The sequence below is a fragment of the Peromyscus californicus genome, unplaced genomic scaffold (assembly GCF_007827085.1).
Source record: "Peromyscus californicus insignis strain IS unplaced genomic scaffold, ASM782708v3 Scaffold_17__1_contigs__length_78620276, whole genome shotgun sequence".
NCBI classification, from domain to species: domain Eukaryota; kingdom Metazoa; phylum Chordata; class Mammalia; order Rodentia; family Cricetidae; genus Peromyscus; species Peromyscus californicus.
Window position 1 is genome coordinate 8,470,405 of NW_026294469.1, and position 19,587 is coordinate 8,489,991.

Below are 19,587 nucleotides of genomic sequence, written 5' to 3' on the forward strand. Positions count from 1 at the left end.
TACCAATAGTTCGTCACCAGCCTCTTAGCAGGCAGTGTTGATGGCAGTTCAGTACTGCAGAAAGTCCATCCTCTTTGTCGTCCTTGACTCCTTCCCTGAATGCATTGTTACTCACGTGGTTGCTCGTTGCTTTGAGGATGTTCTGATTCAGGACCCAGAAGGATGCTTACACAGATATGTCTTCCTTCTCTACGGAGATGGAACCACCTAAGACATAGTAGCACATAAAACTGTCTCATGAGGCAGCAAGCTGGGTGAGGGGTTTCCACGTTTTCTCCCCTTATAATTGTTTCTTTAAGAGACTTTTATTTCAGTATCACTCTATCACTGAGGATGATCTGTGATACACTTTGGCTTTCCATGGACCTTCATTCTTTTTCAGTGCTAAATTGCTCTGTCTGGTTGCCATGTTCAATAAACAACCCTCTGTATCCTAAAACATTGTACATTATACACAGTTATGAACCACTTGCCAAACTTTCCCTTCATGCTTAATCTTCTGTCTAAAGAGCAACAACACCCTTCCTCATCCTCTTCATCATGTTCCTCATCATCACCATTATCTTATTAAAAGAGGAATTGTATGATGGTTCTTAGAACATCTTCAGTGTAAATTGTGGACCAGCTTACAGAACCAGGCTTCCAAATACAGAAATGATTCCTTCGGCAGAAAATAATTTCATTTCTGAAGAACTTATAAAAGTCTCTTTTTTTTAAAAATCCACTTATTTGGAGACTGAAGGTTTTTTTTTTTTAAGTTGGTTGTTTTGAAAGGAAGGACGTCCACTTGATTCAAATTTCTAATTGCCAGTTATGATTTCTATTACTCTTGCATTTACATGTTCTATATGTTTCAGTGGGAGACACATCAAACTAGGGTCACTCAAGAGAGAGGTTATCAACATAGAAGATTCGTTGTTGCCATACTTTAGTTGAACACATGTATTTTGTTGTTCAGATAACAATTCTTGACTTGTGAAGTATATGAATTCATAAACTAAGCAAGGACCAAAGACATTTCTTCACAAAGTATGCATTTGAAAAGAAATTTGACACTCAAAAGTGTTTTACACTGAAATGGAAAAGGAGAAAGGGAATAAATCTATAGGATTGAATTTTAAACCCAGAGTGCTTTTGAATAGCATGTATAAAAAAGATGAGAAATGGTATATCTAAATAGGAAACCTGTACTTTCTCATGAAAATTAATGGGAGGAAGAATGAAAGAGACTCAATTTCTATTTGGAAAATTTAGACAGTGGAGACAAGTGGAGTGACTCTAGATGGAAGGGGAAAACATTAGAAATGCAATGTTAGCCACAAAGTACCAAGCCAAGAAACAGTGATGTGGTGCTTTCCTAACAGAGAAAGCAGCACCCGCAAATGGTGTGTGGCACTGGCTGAGGAACTGCACTCTTTCTGCAGGAGCCTTATTTTTTTTTCAAAACTTGTCTGTTTTTGAGAAAATAGTCAAGTTTCAATCTTGTGACTTTCATTTCCCAAAACAATGAGAAAATATACATGCTGTGCTGGTGATCAGGAGCTCAGGACCCATATCTGATCCCCAAGTTACATGTGGGGTGGGGCATGGGGCTGGCATGAGCTTTTGCAACATCAAAGCCCACCCCCAGTGCCGCAGGTCCTCCAACAAGGCCACATGTCCTAATCTTTTCAATAATGGTTCCAGGAACTGGGGACCAAATGTTCAAATATGTGAGCCTAGGGGACCTTTTCATTCAAACCAGCACATCTTTGTTGTTGTTGTTTTTTTCCCCTGTGGAAGAAGGCAAGCTGGTGTTCTCATAGTGCAGGCCATGGGTATAACAAGTCCCAGGAAACTTCTTGTATAGACAACACCAGCCTCAGCCTTGTGAACCTTCTTCCTCAACTTCTTTCAAGTGTCTTTATTAGGTTGCATACTGCCTCTTCCTACTCATAGATTCTGGATGGTACTCGATAACTTGTAATGCTTAAATAAGGGAACAAGACTTTCCATACCGTAAATTACAGAGTAGATGGAATATTAATCACACTGAATCTTTATTATATCAGAGGACCTGCCTATCTAGAACTGAGGACTTGAGTAAGTGATCTGACTTTTAACACAAATAAATCAGCAGTGCTTTGATGAATCTGTTTTTCAAAGGCATACCAAGCTCCTTCAGCCTACAGTTAATAGATGTATCTCTAGAGATACATCAACTTCATCCTAGAAAACCAATTAATGAGAACAGTTTCAACAATCTATTCTTTAAAGCAGTATCTATGCAACTGGACAGTTTTATCTTTCCTCCTCTGACAAAAGCCCAATTGTTTATGATTTCATTTTCATGTTTTGTTCTTCTGCATTTCTTTGAAGGAATGCTTTACTATTTTATTTTTAATCAGATAAAGTTTATCTACACAAAACTATAACAAACTATTTTACAGTGATATTGACAGTATTCTCTTTTATAGAAAGAAAAAGAAATAAGCAAGTGGCTTTACAGTGTTTTTCAATTTGGGGTGCTTAAGAAAGAGATAAAAAAACAAATCAAAAGCAGATTGGGAAAAACAAACAGCAACAACCAAATAATGCCCAGACCAACAAACCACCTATTATATATACAACATGCTATGAATGAAGATAACTCAATGTAATATACATGTGAAATTTAGAATTAATAATATAATTTAGTCAGACTGCCAGACACAAGTTTAATGGTCAAATATCAAAACTAAAAACTAAAAAACATTAAAAAATGTACATCCATTTATATGGATTAAGAATTGATGAACTGGGGGTCACAGAGATAGTTCAGCAGGTAAAGGCACTTATTGCCAAATCTGATGACTTAAGATAAAGATTTATCTTCCATAAGTCATCCTCTGATTCCACACATGCCACAAGTGCTATGATGTGTCAACAGGAATGTATGCATGTGTATGTAGCACAAGGGATCACACACATGTGCACACACACACACACACACACACACACACACACACACACACACACACAGAATAAATAATTATTTTAAAATGTATTTTTAAATGATATGAATATATTACCTATTTCAAATGACAAAAATTCATACTACCTAGAAATTTACCAAGAAGTTTTACCACATTCATTTAAAAAATTTTAATAGGTCTACTTAAAATTATTTAAAAAAAATAAATTGAAGATTTACCAGCTTCAGAGCTTGGAATATTCAATAATAAAAATAAAATTAATTTTAAATTTATTTATGCGATGCTAATTACTCAGTGTAACACTACTTAAAATCTTATTGTGTATAAACATACATTTAAATTAATTATATTGAATTAACATTTATATTGAAGTTAAAAAATATCTATAGATATTTCAATCTCATACTTTCATGTACACAAACATATTTCAGATAGATGGGTGAGCAGAGAGAATAATTAACATGCTAATTTGAAATGTTAAAAAGTTGGGATTAAATATTTCTTTATATAATAGAAGATTATAAATTGTAAAGTAAAAGAAAAGCCTATATAATATTAAGAAGGCAATGCAAAAGGAATGGGGAATGGAATGTAATTATTCTATTTTAATTAAAAATGTTTTGATAACTTTCAGAAATGGGGGTAGACAAAGATTGTAAAAGCCAGAAGGTCAGGGAGACACAATCTCACAGGACTGTGTCTCCTAGTATGGTCAGAAGCTGCACCCATAAAATGTCACCAATATGACTATCTAAACATGAGATGAAACAGGCTGACACTAATGGTCATGATAGAGTATATGGAGAAAAGCCCATGAAGACACAATCACACACAAACGAATAAGGAATTCTGAGAGCAGGAGCAATAGTCTTCCCCAGGAAAGAGCACACAAATTGGTTATTTGATATAAAATGGTCAGTCTTGGAAACGTACATACAGACCACATTATATAGATTGAGGAGATTATACTAAAGAGGACATGAACTGGAAAGAAATCAAGGAGGGTTCTATGGGAGGGCTTGGGGAGAGGAAAGCAAAGGGTGAAATGTTGTAATGATATAATTACAAAAATAATTTCAAAAGGAGAAACAAGGATGATAGACAGATGGCAAATGGACATTTGAAGATCATCAATTTTGTGTGTCATTAGGGAATTGCAAAATTGAAATCACAATAAAATATGATGACATTTTAAAAAATGAAACTCCTGAAGAAAAATATGGCAATGTAATAGATAGTTTCACAACCTTACCAAATAAATAGATTACTGAAGAAAATGCACACACACACACACACACATACACGTTAGGGAGCATTGTTAGCCTGGCACTCACTGTAGTGAACATTGGTGATCTTGACAGCTACATGCAGAGTTTGAGATCAGCTTTGGTTAAGTGAGACCCTGTCTCGGAAACAAACAAATAAAACAGCTAGCAGCTGGTGGGAGCAGAAGCAGAGACTCAGCCTCTCCTTAGGTGGAGCCCAGGGAATCCTGCAGAAGACAGACAGGAAAGATTGTAGGAGCCAGGGTGGTCAAGGACACCAGGAGAACAAGGTACACAGAATCAGTTAAGCATGGCTAATAGGGACCCACAGTGAAGGAAGAGACAATCAGGGAGTCTGTCTGGGTCTGAGCTAGGTCTTCTGCATATATGTTATGGTTGTGTAGCTTGATGTTCTTGTGGGGCTCTTAACAGTGGTTGTAGGGGTGTCTCTGACTCTTTTGCCTTCTCCTTGGACCCCTTTCCTCTTACTGGGTTGCCTATCCTGTCTTGATATGAGGGGTTCTGCCTAGTCTTGTAACTTGTTATGCTGTATTTGATTGATATCCCTCAGAGGCTTGTTCTTTTAATTATAGAATCTAAAAGTTAGTACAACTTACAAAGTCCCTCTTAAATTATGATTCCTCCCCATCCCTTTCTCTTACACACACACACACACACACACACACACACACACACACACACACACACTTCCCAAATAAGCCAGTCATGCATCATACTTCTAATTTTTTCCTGTTCTCTATCTCTGTTTGTTTGTTCTATTATTTTGGGATTTTGGAAACTTTTTGTGTTTCTACTTACAGTTTATTAATTTGCTTTCCTGACTTATTCAATCAATTATGATTGTGTAGAAAACAGAAGATCAGTACAATTGTGGGGCACACTTCCAGACACTTTCTCACTTGTTATTGCTCCATTTGATAAGAACCAACTCTTGATTTAGCAATGAAACATATTTTCTGAGTTCCCCAAATAATTATTTTCCTTGTAGTGACATTACATTGTGTTATTTGTTTGAAGTTTTTACATTGTTCTATTCTTTCAGATTCTATTATTTTCCCTAAATCTGCTCACATATGTAGAGAGATCTATTGATATATCAGTAATGACCAAGCTGGCTTTTATTGTCCCCAATTAACTCCTTTACTCCAGATGAAAGTTTAAGCATTTATCCACATACAACATTTATTTTGTATGTTAATTGTTAAATTTTCTGGGGCATCTTTTATGTTCATAAGAAAGAAATAGAAATTAGTTCTGGAAAACTATGAATTTGTGTTACAAATAATCCTTGTTGAGTGGGTGAAGCAACAGAAAGACAGATTAGCACACTTATTTTCTTCATATTTCCAAGCTGTATCCCACAGGATCTTTGTGATTCATCATATTTGAGCAACAAAAATTTAAATGCCCTTCTGGTATCTGCTCTGATACATTCAATCATGATGGACGTCTAAAACGTCTAAATATTTTTGAGTCACTGCTTCATTCCATAGAAATGTTTGATTTTGTGGTTTTTTGTAATATTACAATTTGGTAAAGAAACTTACCCTGTTCATCGAGGTGGAGTGAGATGAATCCACCTCCTGCTAAAAACAGCTTAAAAACAGAAAACAAGTAAAATATAAGACACAATGGTTCTGAAAAGACTGTACATCAGGCAATGGCAACCAGTATATGATACCTGAGAATCAAGATAGTTCGACAAACTCATTAGCTTGTTTATCCCAGCATCTGATGTGATGTCATGCTGTGTCTTGCAGCTAGCTCCTGAAGTGAGGTAAAAGAGATGCTAGTTTGGCAGAGACAGAGAGTTGGGACCACAGAGAAGGGAATCACAGGGAGTAGGGATGATACCTGGGCAGAGTTTTATAGTCACAGTGCTGCGAGGATCTATAAGAAAATGCATAAAAAATGGTCCCATGAGTACAGAAGAGCAAGAAAACATTTTGCAACTACCTAAACCTGAGGAGAAAATCACTGAAGAAAACTGTATGCAAAGTTACCACAACCCAGACACACTCAGGAACCTCTTCTAGTCTTCCTAATCTGACTGAAGACATCTCACGACCCATGCATCAGGCATTGGGAAGTTTTCAAAAGCCTTTACTACAGCAGAGGTGATTACTAATTTTCCTAACTGCATGCTGTTGTATTTCTGAATGACACAGAGTAAAAGAAAGCCTGGATGAAGTAAAACTCTAACAAGTTTAGTTGTCTCCCGAAACAAATCATCTTATATAGATCTGTGCAATGAATTAAAATTCTTCTATACAACAAAATGAACCCAGAATGTTTCATCCAACTGATGATTTTCAGTTATGCAAAGAATCATCTACAATTAGGATAAAAATCACAATTACATAAACACTCATAACTGCTATGCTTGAGATAATTAATAAATGATGATATTAAAATAAACTATATTTCACAAATTTAACAAAGGGAAAGTTTTAATATCCTATTCAAAGATATGAAGAACACTAAGATAATTTAAATTACAGGAGGTAAAAATTCAGCCTACAGTGAAATCTGTAGTGTAGGTGACTCATGACATATTATTATTGCAGAACCGAAGATGAATCAGCTTTAAAACAACATCAGAAACTACTCAGAAAAAAACAAAGAAAGACTAAAATCGTCAAATAGGAAATCATGGAGCCAACGCTCAGTTTTACTTGCCTGATATGGTGAATTTAAATTCTTTGACAAAGAGAGTGAGAGAGTTCAGAAAGATACTTGAAAAGAATCGCTCTTATAAAAATTCCATATAAGATAATTTGATTAAAAGCATCTATACTTAGATTCCAAAGCACAGCAAACCTATCACAACAAACATGGAGAAAGCTACACCAAATTTGTTATTGTCTCCTTGCTTAAAGGTAGTGATAAGAAGATATAAATAGTCTACAAATGAAAAATGCATTCTGCTCAGAATGACATAAAAGATGTTGTTTCATTGAAAATGTACACAAGCCGGGCGGTGGTGGCGCACGCCTTTAATCCCAGCACTCGGGAGGCAGAGGCCGGCGGATCTCTGTGAGTTCGAGGCCAGCCTGGGCTACCAAGTGAGTTCCAGGAGAGGCGCAAAGCTACACAGAGAAACCCTGTCTCGAAAAACCAAAAAAAAAAAAAAAAAAAAAAAAAAAAAATGTACACAAAACGTTCTGAATATAATGTTGTTAACACAGAATCCATGCCTAAGCAAAAATGCCTTGCAAAACTGAAAACAATAACCTTTATCAATATTTTATTATTTGTTAAAATTATAGTACTTTCATCATTTCCCCTTTCATTTTCTTCTTCCTTCTGACCTCCACACACAAATGATTAAGAGTGCTCTTTGCTCTTCCAGCGGACCATGGTGTGATTCCCAGCATCAACGTTTGGCAGTTTATAATAGCTTTGAATTACAACTCAAGTGGACTGGATGTACTCTTCTGGCCTCCCAGTGGTCACTTACACGGGCAAACAGACATACGCCACAAAATAAAAACCCAAATAGAATAGAATACAATAAATATGAGGCTCCACAGTCTTCTTGTGATTGGATAATTCTTCATTGTGTGGCCTGATGTATTTTCCATATTTAGTGGTGTCCTCAGCCTCTGTTCACCAGATGCCTATAGAACCTGTGTACTTGTTGAATTGTGACAATCAACTGTGTCTGCAGACATTGACAAAAATCAGGTGGGTAGGAACATTTCTCCCAAGTAAGAACTACTTGTTGAGAGAACATCTTTTAATTTGAATACTCAAAACACAACCAATGTAACAGCAAAATCATAAACAGGGCTGTATTCACAGCAGAAACTTTTGCTTCTAAAACACATGTGCAAAGAATGAAAAGGTAAGTCATAGGCTTTGGGGAAAGATTTTCAATTTGTACATTTGAAAGGTAACTTACAAACAGATATATAAGAATTCTTAAAATTCAATAAGAAAATAGGACAAGTACAAGTAAAAAGCCTGAAGAGATTTGAAGATATATATCATGAAATAAGACCCTTGGTTGGAATTAGTCATTCCACAATATGCTTATGAGTATATTTGTTTGTATGTAGATATACAAATATGTACATAAATACATTAGCTATATATAAAAACATGTTGTACAGGAAAAATATATACAATATAGCTTCAAGTTAAATAAAAATAAAGTATATCTACACATCAAATGTACACATAGAATGTTAAGGAACATCCTTTTGCACTAAATGAGTACAATTTAACACCACTATGTTATTACACATTTATTATAATATCAGAAATCAAACATTATGATAACAGAAATTGCGGCATAATGCAAATATTGCTGGCTTAAAATGTTAAAATTACTTTTGGAAATATTTTGAAAGTTTCTTAAAATACTAAATGCATACTTATGGAATATTACTTTAACTATGTGAAGGTGTGTTACATTTGTTTCTGCTGCCTTTGTTAAAGATATAAAAATGTGTTATATTTGTTTGTGCTACATTTGTTGAATTATGTAAATATGTGTTGCGTTTATTTCACCTTGCCTGTCTAAGGCACCTGATTGGTCTAATAAAAAGCCGAATGGCCAAATAGCTAGGCAGGAGAGGGATAGGAAGGATAGGCGGAATAGAGAGAATAAGTAGGAGGAGAAATTGAGGCTCAAGAGGGAAGAAAAGGAGGAGGAGAAGGAGAGAATGAGGAAAAATGAGAGGGACACACTTGGGGGCAGAAACCAGCCAGACAGCCAGACAGCCAGACAGCCAGACAATGAGAAACAGTGAAAGTAAAATATACAGAAGGACAGAAAGGTAAAACAAACAAAACAAACAAATAAACAAACAAAAACTCCAAGGCAAAATGTGGGTAAAGATAAACAGATTCAACCTCTGGAGGCAATCACTATCCCTGACCTCAAGCTCTACTATAGTAATAAAAACAACTTGTTATTTGCATAAAAACCAATATGTGGACCAATATATTAGCCCACACACCTAGGAACCGCTTATTTTTGACAAAGAAACCAAAACTGTACAATGGAAAAAAAATCATCTTCAACAAACGGTGCTGGCATAACTAAATGTCAACATGTAGAAGATTGCAAATAGATCCACATCTATCACTGTGCACAAAATTCAAGTCCAAATGGATCAAAGGCCTCAACATAAAACCAATTACACTGAACCTGATAGAAGAGAAAGTAGGAAGCAGTCTTGAATGCACTGGCATAGGAGATCACTTCCTAAATAAAACACAAATAGCACAGACCCTGAGAGCAACAATTAGTAAATGTGACCTCTTGAAACTGAGAAGCTTCTATAAGGCAAAGGACACAGTAATTAAGACAAAACGACAGCCTACAGAATGGGAAAAGATTGTCACCAACCCCACATCTGACAGAGGGCTGATTTTCAAAATATATAAAGTACTCAAGAAACTAGACAGCAAAATACCAAGCAATCCAATTAAAAAATGGGCTACAGATCTAAACAGAAGAATCTCAAACGGCAAAAAGACATTTAAGAAATTGTTCAATATCCTTAGTCATCAGGGAAAGGCAAAACAAAATGACTCCGAGATACCGTCTTACACCTGTCAGAATGGCTAAGATCAAAAAACCCTGAAGACAACTTACCTTGGAGAGGATGTGAAGCAAGGTTAACGCTCCTCCACTGCTGGTGGGAGTGCAATATGGAAATCAATATGGTGGTTTCTTAGAAAATTGGGAATCAATCTTCCTCATGACCCAGCTATACCACTCTTGGGTATATACCAATGGAATGCTCAATCATACCATAAGGACACATGCTCAATTATGTTCATAGCAGCATTATTCATAATAGCCAGAGTTTGGAAACAACCTAGATGCCCCCAACCAAATAATGGATAAAGAAAATGTGGTACATACACACAGTGGAGTATTACTCAGCAGTAAAAAACAATGACACCATGAAATTTGCAGGCAAATGGATGGAACTAGAAAATATCAACCTGAGTGAGATAACCCAGACTCAGAAGGGCAAACATGATATGTCCTCACTCATAAGTGGATACTAGATGTAAAACAAAGGGTAACCAGACTACAACCCACAGCTCCATAGAAGCTAGCTATCAAGGAGGACCCTAAGAGGGATGCATAGCTAGCCCAGTGAAGGAGAAACAGATGAGATCTCCATGATTAAAGTGGAGATAATGGGGAGCAATGGAGGGTAGGGGATGGGGCATGAGAACATAAGGGAATGAGATGGTTGATCTGGAACAGGGATGGAGTGGGAGAGCAGTGAAAGAGATACCACAATAGAGGGAGACATCATGGGGATAGGGAGAAACCTGGTGCTAGGAAAGTTCCCAGAAATCCACAAGGATGATCACAGCTTAGACTACTAGCAATAGTGGAGAGGGTACCTGATATGGCCTACGCCAGTAATCATATTGGTAAATACCCTAACTTTCATTATAGAACCTTCATCCACTAACTGATGGAAATAGATGCAGAGATCCAGAGACAAACACTAGGCCAAGCTCCAGGAATTCTGAATGTACCAGGCTCTGCTGACTATGGTGATATTTTATTTGTATTAAAATGTTATTTGTATGTTAATAAATAAAGTTGCCCGGGGGTCAGAGCTATTAGCAAGCCATAGGAAAGCAGGGCAGTGATAGCGTACGCTTGTAATTCCAGCACTTAGTAGGCAGAGCTGGGTAAGTCTCTGTGTGTTCAGGGATACAGCCATTATTGGATACACATGCCTTTAATCTTAATACCAATCATGGAAAACCTGGAGGCCTATACAGACAGGCTGTGAGGAGGCGGTCATGTGGTTGGGTTTACAACCAATGAGAAGGCAGGACAGGAACTCTATATAAAGACTTTAACAGAGAGGTAGCTCTGGTTCAGAGAGGTAGGACCACTGCAGGAGGAAGGGTAAGGTTTTGGCTCTTGGCTCTGACCTCTTGGCTTTCTTCTTTGCATTGGTTCTGTGTTTATTGTTTGATGGGAAGGTTGGATACATCTACATTTGGCGCCCAACGTGGGGCACGAACCCACGACCCTGAGATTAAGAGTCTCATGCTCTACCGACTGAGCTAGCCGGGCAACTTTATTTATTAACATACAAATAACATTTTAAATTAAAACATTTTAAATGCCATATTCTGTAGATCTCTGAAGGATTTGAGATAAACCCTGAATTTTGGCATTATACACAGACTGGATAACGAAGGATATATTTTCCTTTCCTAGAATTTGACAATTAACCTAAAATTTTTCTTTCAGGATAAAGATACCTTCGCCCATACCCAGCAGGAAGCAATTTCAAGAATACGACGCCCACATTCCCAAAGAGGTGGTGTGGAGCGGTTGGTTTTTTTGGTCTTTTAATGGGTTTTGGGTCTGGGATAATTTTCATTGATTAGGGGGGTTGGTTACAAGTTGTTGTCAAGGGTTAGGAAAAAGGCTAAGCAAAGGAGATTAGATTTAAGGTTCTTATTAAAAAAAAGAAAGAAAGAAAGAAAAGAAAAATGTAAATACTTTACATTGGATTGGATTGTTTTATATTGTATACAAATTATATATATTGAAATTGATATTGTTAGAAAATGTTATATATATTTTTCTAATTGTACCGTTCATCTAACAATGTAATGCAATTTTCTGATCCTTGAATGTTATTACCAACTATTAGGATATAAAGAAATGAAAGTTAGTAGTTAGATATTATAATAGAACTTGTAGTTATATTAGGTATGTTTTCAAGATTGAGAAGATATATTTTAGATAGACAGGTTATCTTCAAACCCTTCAGAGAATATGGCATTTAAAATGTTTTAATAACTTAGAAAATTTTTCTTTTTTGTTATGACTATGAGACATGTCGGCTCCTGGCAGTACCAATCTACTTCAGAGAAAATATGGGCATTGAAGAAACTGCATATGGAGTTAACTTTCATTGTGGCAAAAGTTAGCCACTGGACAACAAAGTATCCTCGAATCAACAGGACAAAATGGACAAACAGGACATAAAACAAAGGATTACTGATTCTTGCCAAAACAAGTGTGGTTATGGCTTTATCAAAAGGCATCTTCAGAGGCCAGGACAATATGGCACCATCCCTGAAGTGGCCTTCGCAATTCGAAAAAGGTACAGTGCCCTTTTCTTCGAAGGCAGCTGAACAGGCAGTGGGCCGATGGCCTCTGATGTGCAATGGAACAGCAGCTGAAACAGTTATTCTTGAAGAGTAACTAAGCTCACGCCTCTCAATAGTAGACTGGCATTTGATGGAGGGATATGGAGAAGAATGGGATGCTGAGATGAAGCCATATATATACACAGCCAGGAAGAATGGACAGCTGAGTTGGAAAACCATCATCAATTTCCAGAATTTGAAATCCTGAATCATGACATGACACTGGTGGAATTCAGGTGTTTCTGGTACATGGACTACTCTCACTCAATGTGAGGTTGAACTGTTGACCTTGTGTACATCCTGCTTCACAAATGAGTCTGTCGGATATGCTGGGCCTATAGGCTGAAGATGATGCCCCAGCACTTCGGAGAAACCTCAGGTGACTGTCCAGACAGCTGTCTGTTTCTGTCAACTCACAAATTTTTTGGAGGTTGCTTATGTGCACTTCCTGTTTTTATTTTTGTTAGCTAATATTATTTCCTTCTTGGGTCTCTGAGGGAGTTGAAGATTAGTTAGTTATAGTTGAAGGTTAGTTAGTTATAGTTGAAGATTAATTAGGATACATTCTGGACTTACAAAAATAGGATAGATAATGAAATTATTTTCTCTGAATTTGTCAAATACAAATGGACTAGACATTGTTTAGGTATTTATTACTTGTATATATTGTATATAGTTATTGTCCTTTTGTATATAGTTTTTCTTATATTAGTTATAAGCTTTTTCTTTTTTTTTTCTTTTTATTAAAATAGAAAAGGGGAAATATGGTGATATTTTATTTGTATTAAAATGTTATTTGTATGTTAATAAATAAAGTTGCCCGGGGGTCAGAGCTATTAGCAAGCCATAGGAAAGCAGGGCAGTGGTAGCGTACGCTTGTAATTCCAGCACTTAGTAGGCAGAGCTGGGTAAGTCTCTGTGTGTTCAGGGATACAGCCATTATTGGATACACATGCCTTTAATCTTAATACCAATCATGGAAAACCTGGAGGCCTATACAGACAGGCTGTGAGGAGGCGGTCATGTGGTTGGGTTTACAACCAATGAGAAGGCAGGACAGGAACTCTATATAAAGACTTTAACAGAGGGGTAGCTCTGGTTCGGAGAGGTAGGACCACTGCAGGAGGAAGGGTAAGGTTTTGGCTCTTGGCTCTGACCTCTTGGCTTTCTTCTTTGCATTGGTTCTGTGTTTATTGTTTGATGGGAAGGTTGGATACATCTACAGCTGACTCCCCATGGGAGGCCATTACCTTGTTGGAAGAGGGAATGGGAGGTGGACTGTGGGAAGATAGACTGGAGGGAGGAGGGAAGAAATGGGGATCTGTGGTTGCTATGTAAAATGAATAAAAATTTCCTTAACAAAAAAGTGTATAATAAAAAATTAAAAAGATAAACAGATTAAAGCAAGAGTTAAGATAAAACCAAGAATTCATAACTAATAATAAGTCTCCATGTCATGATTTGGGTGCTGGCTCAGAAGAATGCCTCTAGCACACACTCAACTTAAACTCTCTAAGCCATTCAAGAAAAATGAAAGCATATTTGTACTTAAAATATATGCAAATCACCAAAAAATACTTTTTAAATCTATAAATTTAAAATTTCTAAATGGCTGCCAACATGTGAGTAAAGGTGTGTTATATAGCCATTCAGTGAAATATTATGGAGTAACAAAAAAGAGAAGAAAGAATTGGGGCACACATGAAATTGGATTATCCTTCTGTGGGTTATACCAAGTGAAAGGGTTAGAACTAAAGGGATACAACACAATGAGTCTGTTTATGTAGAAAATTCAAATGGACTAAAAATAGAAAAGAGCAATGGTTGTCTACAGATGTGGGTATAGAAGGACTGAGATGAACAAATTATAGAGTCTCAGAAAACAGTTTTTGGGTTCATTAAATTGATTATACCAATGTTTTATGGGTCTACATAAATATGTCACTCTATTTCCATTAACTATAATTTTATGAAATCATAAAATAATATGGAAAATGGCTTTACACATCAATAAGACTTATTCTGTCTTGTGTTGAAGATTTAAGTTGTGAATTATTATATTACATGTTTGAAATGCCTTACAGCAAAATAATTTTATTTTAAACTAGCATTTCTCAAATGCATTTTATATTGAGATCTTTTAGTCAATATTTTTTTCTTCAGATAATACACATAATTACCTCAATGTCCAGTTTTCCATAGATACTGCATTAAAAACTGTTGGGTTTGAGTCAGAAGCAATAGAAGAATGTGTAGTTGGTAATGGTTGGTAAAGAAAATGGAGCTGGAGTTGTTGGATCTGTGGAAAGAGACTGGATTTCTAATGCTATGCTTGAGGATAGATTCTGTGGGAGTCCTAAGTCAGATACATTTTAGCTCCATAGTAACAAATCTAAATATACATTATCAACAAGCTTAATTTCTGGATGGTAGTGACAAAGAAACTCAAGGGATTTAGAGAAAAACATCGGCAGATAATAGGTCTAATGGCATTTGACACATTTTGTAAAGAAACGGCTCTATACCAAGCTTTGCCAGAACACGACATGTAGGGTGACCCAAGGAAGTGATTATATTTAATACAACACTTAAATGAAATTTAAACCTATTCTGAAAAAATGGCCTATTTTATAAAAGGCGTTCTTTATCATAAGTAATTTTAAAATTATGATTGTTTTATCAGATTACTTGCTTGAGAAATGAATTTATATCACTTGCTGTGCTTAATAAAGATATATTCTCTTTGCTGATTCAAATGCCACCTCAGGAATTATAAGCCAACAGATCTCTAGCCAACTAGGAAGATACAAAGCTGAACACTTGGGTTTTGCCAAATTTTATAAAAATGTAAGTTTGTAGGTAAAATTGCAAATGCCACCAGATGTCTCTGACCACAACAGCCTATTCTAAACATGCTCCTGTCCTCAGCTGTGACTTCTTGGGGAAAATGGATGATGATACTGGATGGAAAAGGTATTAACTGGATGCATGTGACAGTTCCATAAAAATTATGCTTAATACTAAATCAGGGGATAACTAAGAGTGGAGGTTGAATCTGAGGAAAGCCCTCTGGATTTAGGCAATGGAGTGATAGTCTTCCTTATTTACACTTCATTATTATGTCCTTGCTCTTCCAGTGCAAAAGTGATACCCTTTCTGATTAACATACCCATTTTATAGAAAATGCCAAATTGTTTTCTTCATTGCAATCCTAGAGGGAAAGTTAGTTGAAAATATGCTTGATTTTGTGACTTGTGCTGGCTTCCTTGGTATAAAGGGTTAGGATATGTCATTTATTAAGAACTTACTCTCTGGAGGATTACATGTAGGAATAGAAGAAAAGGAATTGAGACAGAAGGAAGCCAGGCATGGGTGAGAGCTCATGCAAAGGAATGTTTGGGCCTATATGCTGGGACCCATAATTTGTTCCAAATGTATTTGAGAGAGCTGGACTTTTTTTTTTTGGTTTTTCGAGACAGGGTTTCTCTGTGTAGCTTTGCGCCTTTCCTGGTACTCGCTTTGGAGACCAGGCTGGCCTCGAACTCACAGAGATCCACCTGGCTCTGCCTCCCGAGTGCTGGGATTAAAGGCGTGCGCCACCACCGCCCGGCGAGCTGGACTTTTAAAATTCCACATTTTTTAGTCATTGGCTCAGTGCTATCAGGGAAGCACATGAATTTTTAGGTTCATGTGGCTCTGTATGTTTGCCGTCAGGGTATTTCTGTCCATTCAAGAACATGTCTGCAGAGTGAACTGATGATGTGTCTGAAGGGAGCTCAATACTGGAAAATGCCCACACGGGAGCTTGCTGAGTGACGTAACTAGTCCGTTGACGTTTACACCTCCCTCTTCTGTTACTTCTTCCCTTCCTCCTCTCACTGTTCATTCTTGGTTTTGTTTCTCTTTCTTCTTTCATTTGTTTAGAGAAGGGGGCCCATAGAGTGGGAGCTGATGGTCATACAAATGGTTAAGCAGAAGTTCACAGTAGCATTGTGAAATGAAATTTTGATTGTTACATGCTTTAGGTTTCGTTCAGACCGTAAGTTGTATTTCCTACTCTTAACATTATTTCATTTATCATCCCATTTTTGTTTCTGCTGGCATGCCATTTTTTTGCTTTATCTTTTTTTGTGGTAAATGCAGCCTATGTTGGTCTCAAACTCACCATGTAACCCATATTACCCACAAGTACATATCTTGACTCAGCCTCCTAAGTATTGACATTGCAGGTGCATATCATCAGGTGTGGCATCACCGTTTCTCAAGGTCTAATTCCTGCCATGGTACACTTGTTACTCAAATCAGTACTTGGTGTTGCATAATTTCACTTCATATCTTCACCACTATCCCAGGAACAATGTCATGAATTGACAGGTAGAAATGATTCCTCTTGCTGATGCTCTGCTTTTCTTAGAGATTTGTGAATATTTTGGAGGGATCAGTCATGGACGCGTTTATAGTCTCATATGTGGATATTTGGTTCCCATTTATTTCACCAATATTTCTAGTAAAGTGTTATTTATTATTGTAAATTTTATGTTTATTAACTCATTGAGGCCGTTTAATGTAGTAAAAGTATAATGGCTATACTCATTTCTGTTTTAAAATTCAAAGGTTAGCTACTTGATCTATATGCCAAGGGACTCTAGCCAGCCCGGGCCTAGGAACATGGCTCTGGCAAGCCTTGCCCTTCTCCCATATTCCCTCTGCCTTGCTAAAACTATTATATTACATCCCTAAAGCTAGCCTCCAAGGTCTATTCCCTTATTTGGCCACTTCTTCCCACTGAGGCTGACCACCAAGGTCTCCCTGTCAAAGTATTGAAGTCCAGCAACCAAAGCCCCCTTTGGCTCATCTGATTAACATGCCCAGTTGAAATTAAACACCTCATCCTAACAGGGTTCCACTTTTACCTTTATAAACCGTTTTCCTTGTGTGCCTCATGTGTCTCCTCTCTTTCCAGAGTCAGTCTTTGTCTCTCCATGACTAATACCCCTGCCCCTCTCCCTTGTTCTCTTCCCTTCTCCCTCATCCTCTGTCTCCTGTCTTTGTCTCTTACTCTCTGCTCTCTGTCCCTCTGCAGCAAATAAATCTCCTTTGTGCTGAGAACTTGGTCTTTGGGTGCCCTGAGCTGATACTGTTCCTTTCAATAGGTATAGACTCTTCATACATATTGACACCATAAGCTACATTCTAAACTATTTTTTTGTAAACACACATCTAGAGCAAATGTGTTCTCTTTAGCAAGAACAAACTATTTCATAATAAAAGTTCACTACCCCTACTTCTAGTATATGTTCTCAAAATTAATGGCATTATGAATGTTAATTACAGTAATGTCATGGTTTACAAACATTCTGCTCTAGATGTGATACATATTTGTGTGTGTGCAGGTGTGCTAAAGCATGCTGTAGAAGATGGAGGTCATTCCTCTGGTGTCATTTATCAAGTACCACCCACCTTGTTTTTAGAGACAGTACCCCTCATTGACCGAGGTCCCAAAGAATTTTTTGGTCTGTCCGACCAGTGAGCTATAGAAATTTTTCATCTCTACCTCCCCAGTAAAGGGAATACAAGCATTTTAACCCCATGCCTTTCTATATATTTTTCATAGTTTTTGGGCAACAGATTCAGGTCCTCAGGCTTGCAAGACAAGAACTTTATCAACTGGGTATTTACCCCAGCATCACTAAGGTTATATTTTATTTTTACAAGCAAAATGAAAAGTCTTTAGTCTTCACTGTTATTTTTGAACAGCATATGGCAATGCTTTAATGATTTTATTGTCTTCTGTCCTCTGCAGCTTGGCTTTCATCCCGTGGTCCTCGGAATAAATGAATGAAACTCAGGTGGTCAAGGCTTGGGTTGGCAGGACACTTGCTAAAGAGAATATTTCCTTGTGTGGGTGAAATTTGTACATCTCTCTTCATAAGAGGTATGGAAGTTCAGAAAGAATTTCAGACTAAGGTTCCCAGCAGGGTTGTAAATATTTTGAAGTTTATTATCTGCAATTAAAGGTATCTTCTCTGTCAGTTCCACAGCTTCCTCAGTATGTGAACTGTCAGAGGTCAGTGAACTCCCTGAGTGTCTGTTTCCTCATTCAGTCCTGGAGGAAGTGACACATAACTCTTGTCCTATCAACACATGGGTATCTGTGTACATAAAGAATTAGTATTTAATCATGACTTGGGATCTAGAAACTAAAGTGATGTGATAGCACATTGTTATGATATAGCATACCACTAGAAATTTTTTTTTTAATCACTATTTTGGGGATTGTTAAAAACCCCTTGCCGGGCGGTGGTGGCACACACCTTTAATCCCAGCACTCGGGAGGCAGAGGCAGGCGGATCTCTGTGAGTTCGAGGCCAGCCCAGTCTACAGAGTGAGTTCCAGAAGAGGCGCAAAACTACTCAGAGAAACCCTGTCTTGAAAAACCAAAAAAAAAAAAAAAAAAAAAAGAAAAAACCCTTTTGGAATAGTTGTAAATGTCATAATTCTTTCTCAAGAAAGATTGTAATATAGAGCAAAATTAATGCCAACTTTACTATTCATATACTCCAAAACTCTAATTTTAAGATAAATAAGGCATGAAAATTTAGCAGATTAGTACACATTCATTTTTGTTTGTTAAAGTTTTAGTTTTAATAGAATGCATCATTGATGTCTTCATAGAGTTTAATGTCTTACTTTAGAAGCAGCTATTATCCAAGGTAAATTTATGTTTTTAAAAGCTACAAAAATAACTGAAGGATTATGACAAACATATATATATATACATATATATATACATATGTATATATATATAATTAATAGGCATATACTTGTTAGTTTAGAGAAGAAAAATGAGAATGTGATGTTACATGACTCAGTTAAAAGAAATAATTATGCAATTACTAGAAATACTGTAAAAAGCAGTTTCAACTACACATATGTACACCTTTTTTACTAGTTCTGAGTTGGTGATGCTATTGATGATGTGGGGGTAGAGAGCCATCTAAAGTCAATATGACTTATATGCTTCTCCCCCAAAGGCCCCCTTCTATCAAAAACTATATCTCATTCCCTTTTTTATCTTTATGTTTCCAATGCAGAGCATTACTGTCAAATAGCATATACTCCACATACACTTACTTAATTTACAAATAAAATAAAAGTGTAAAAATTCCAAGAAGCATCTAAGGCAT

At 36.7% G+C, this 19,587-nt stretch overlaps 1 non-coding gene across 1 annotated transcript; it reads right to left on the minus strand.

Annotated features, from left to right (window-relative positions):
* Positions 1 to 11,236: 11,236 nt before the first annotated feature.
* On the minus strand, positions 11,237 to 11,309 carry Trnak-cuu (transfer RNA lysine (anticodon CUU)). Its single transcript has one exon. It is a non-coding gene; the product is annotated as a tRNA-Lys (tRNA).
* Between the last annotated feature and the right edge of the window lie 8,278 nt (positions 11,310 to 19,587).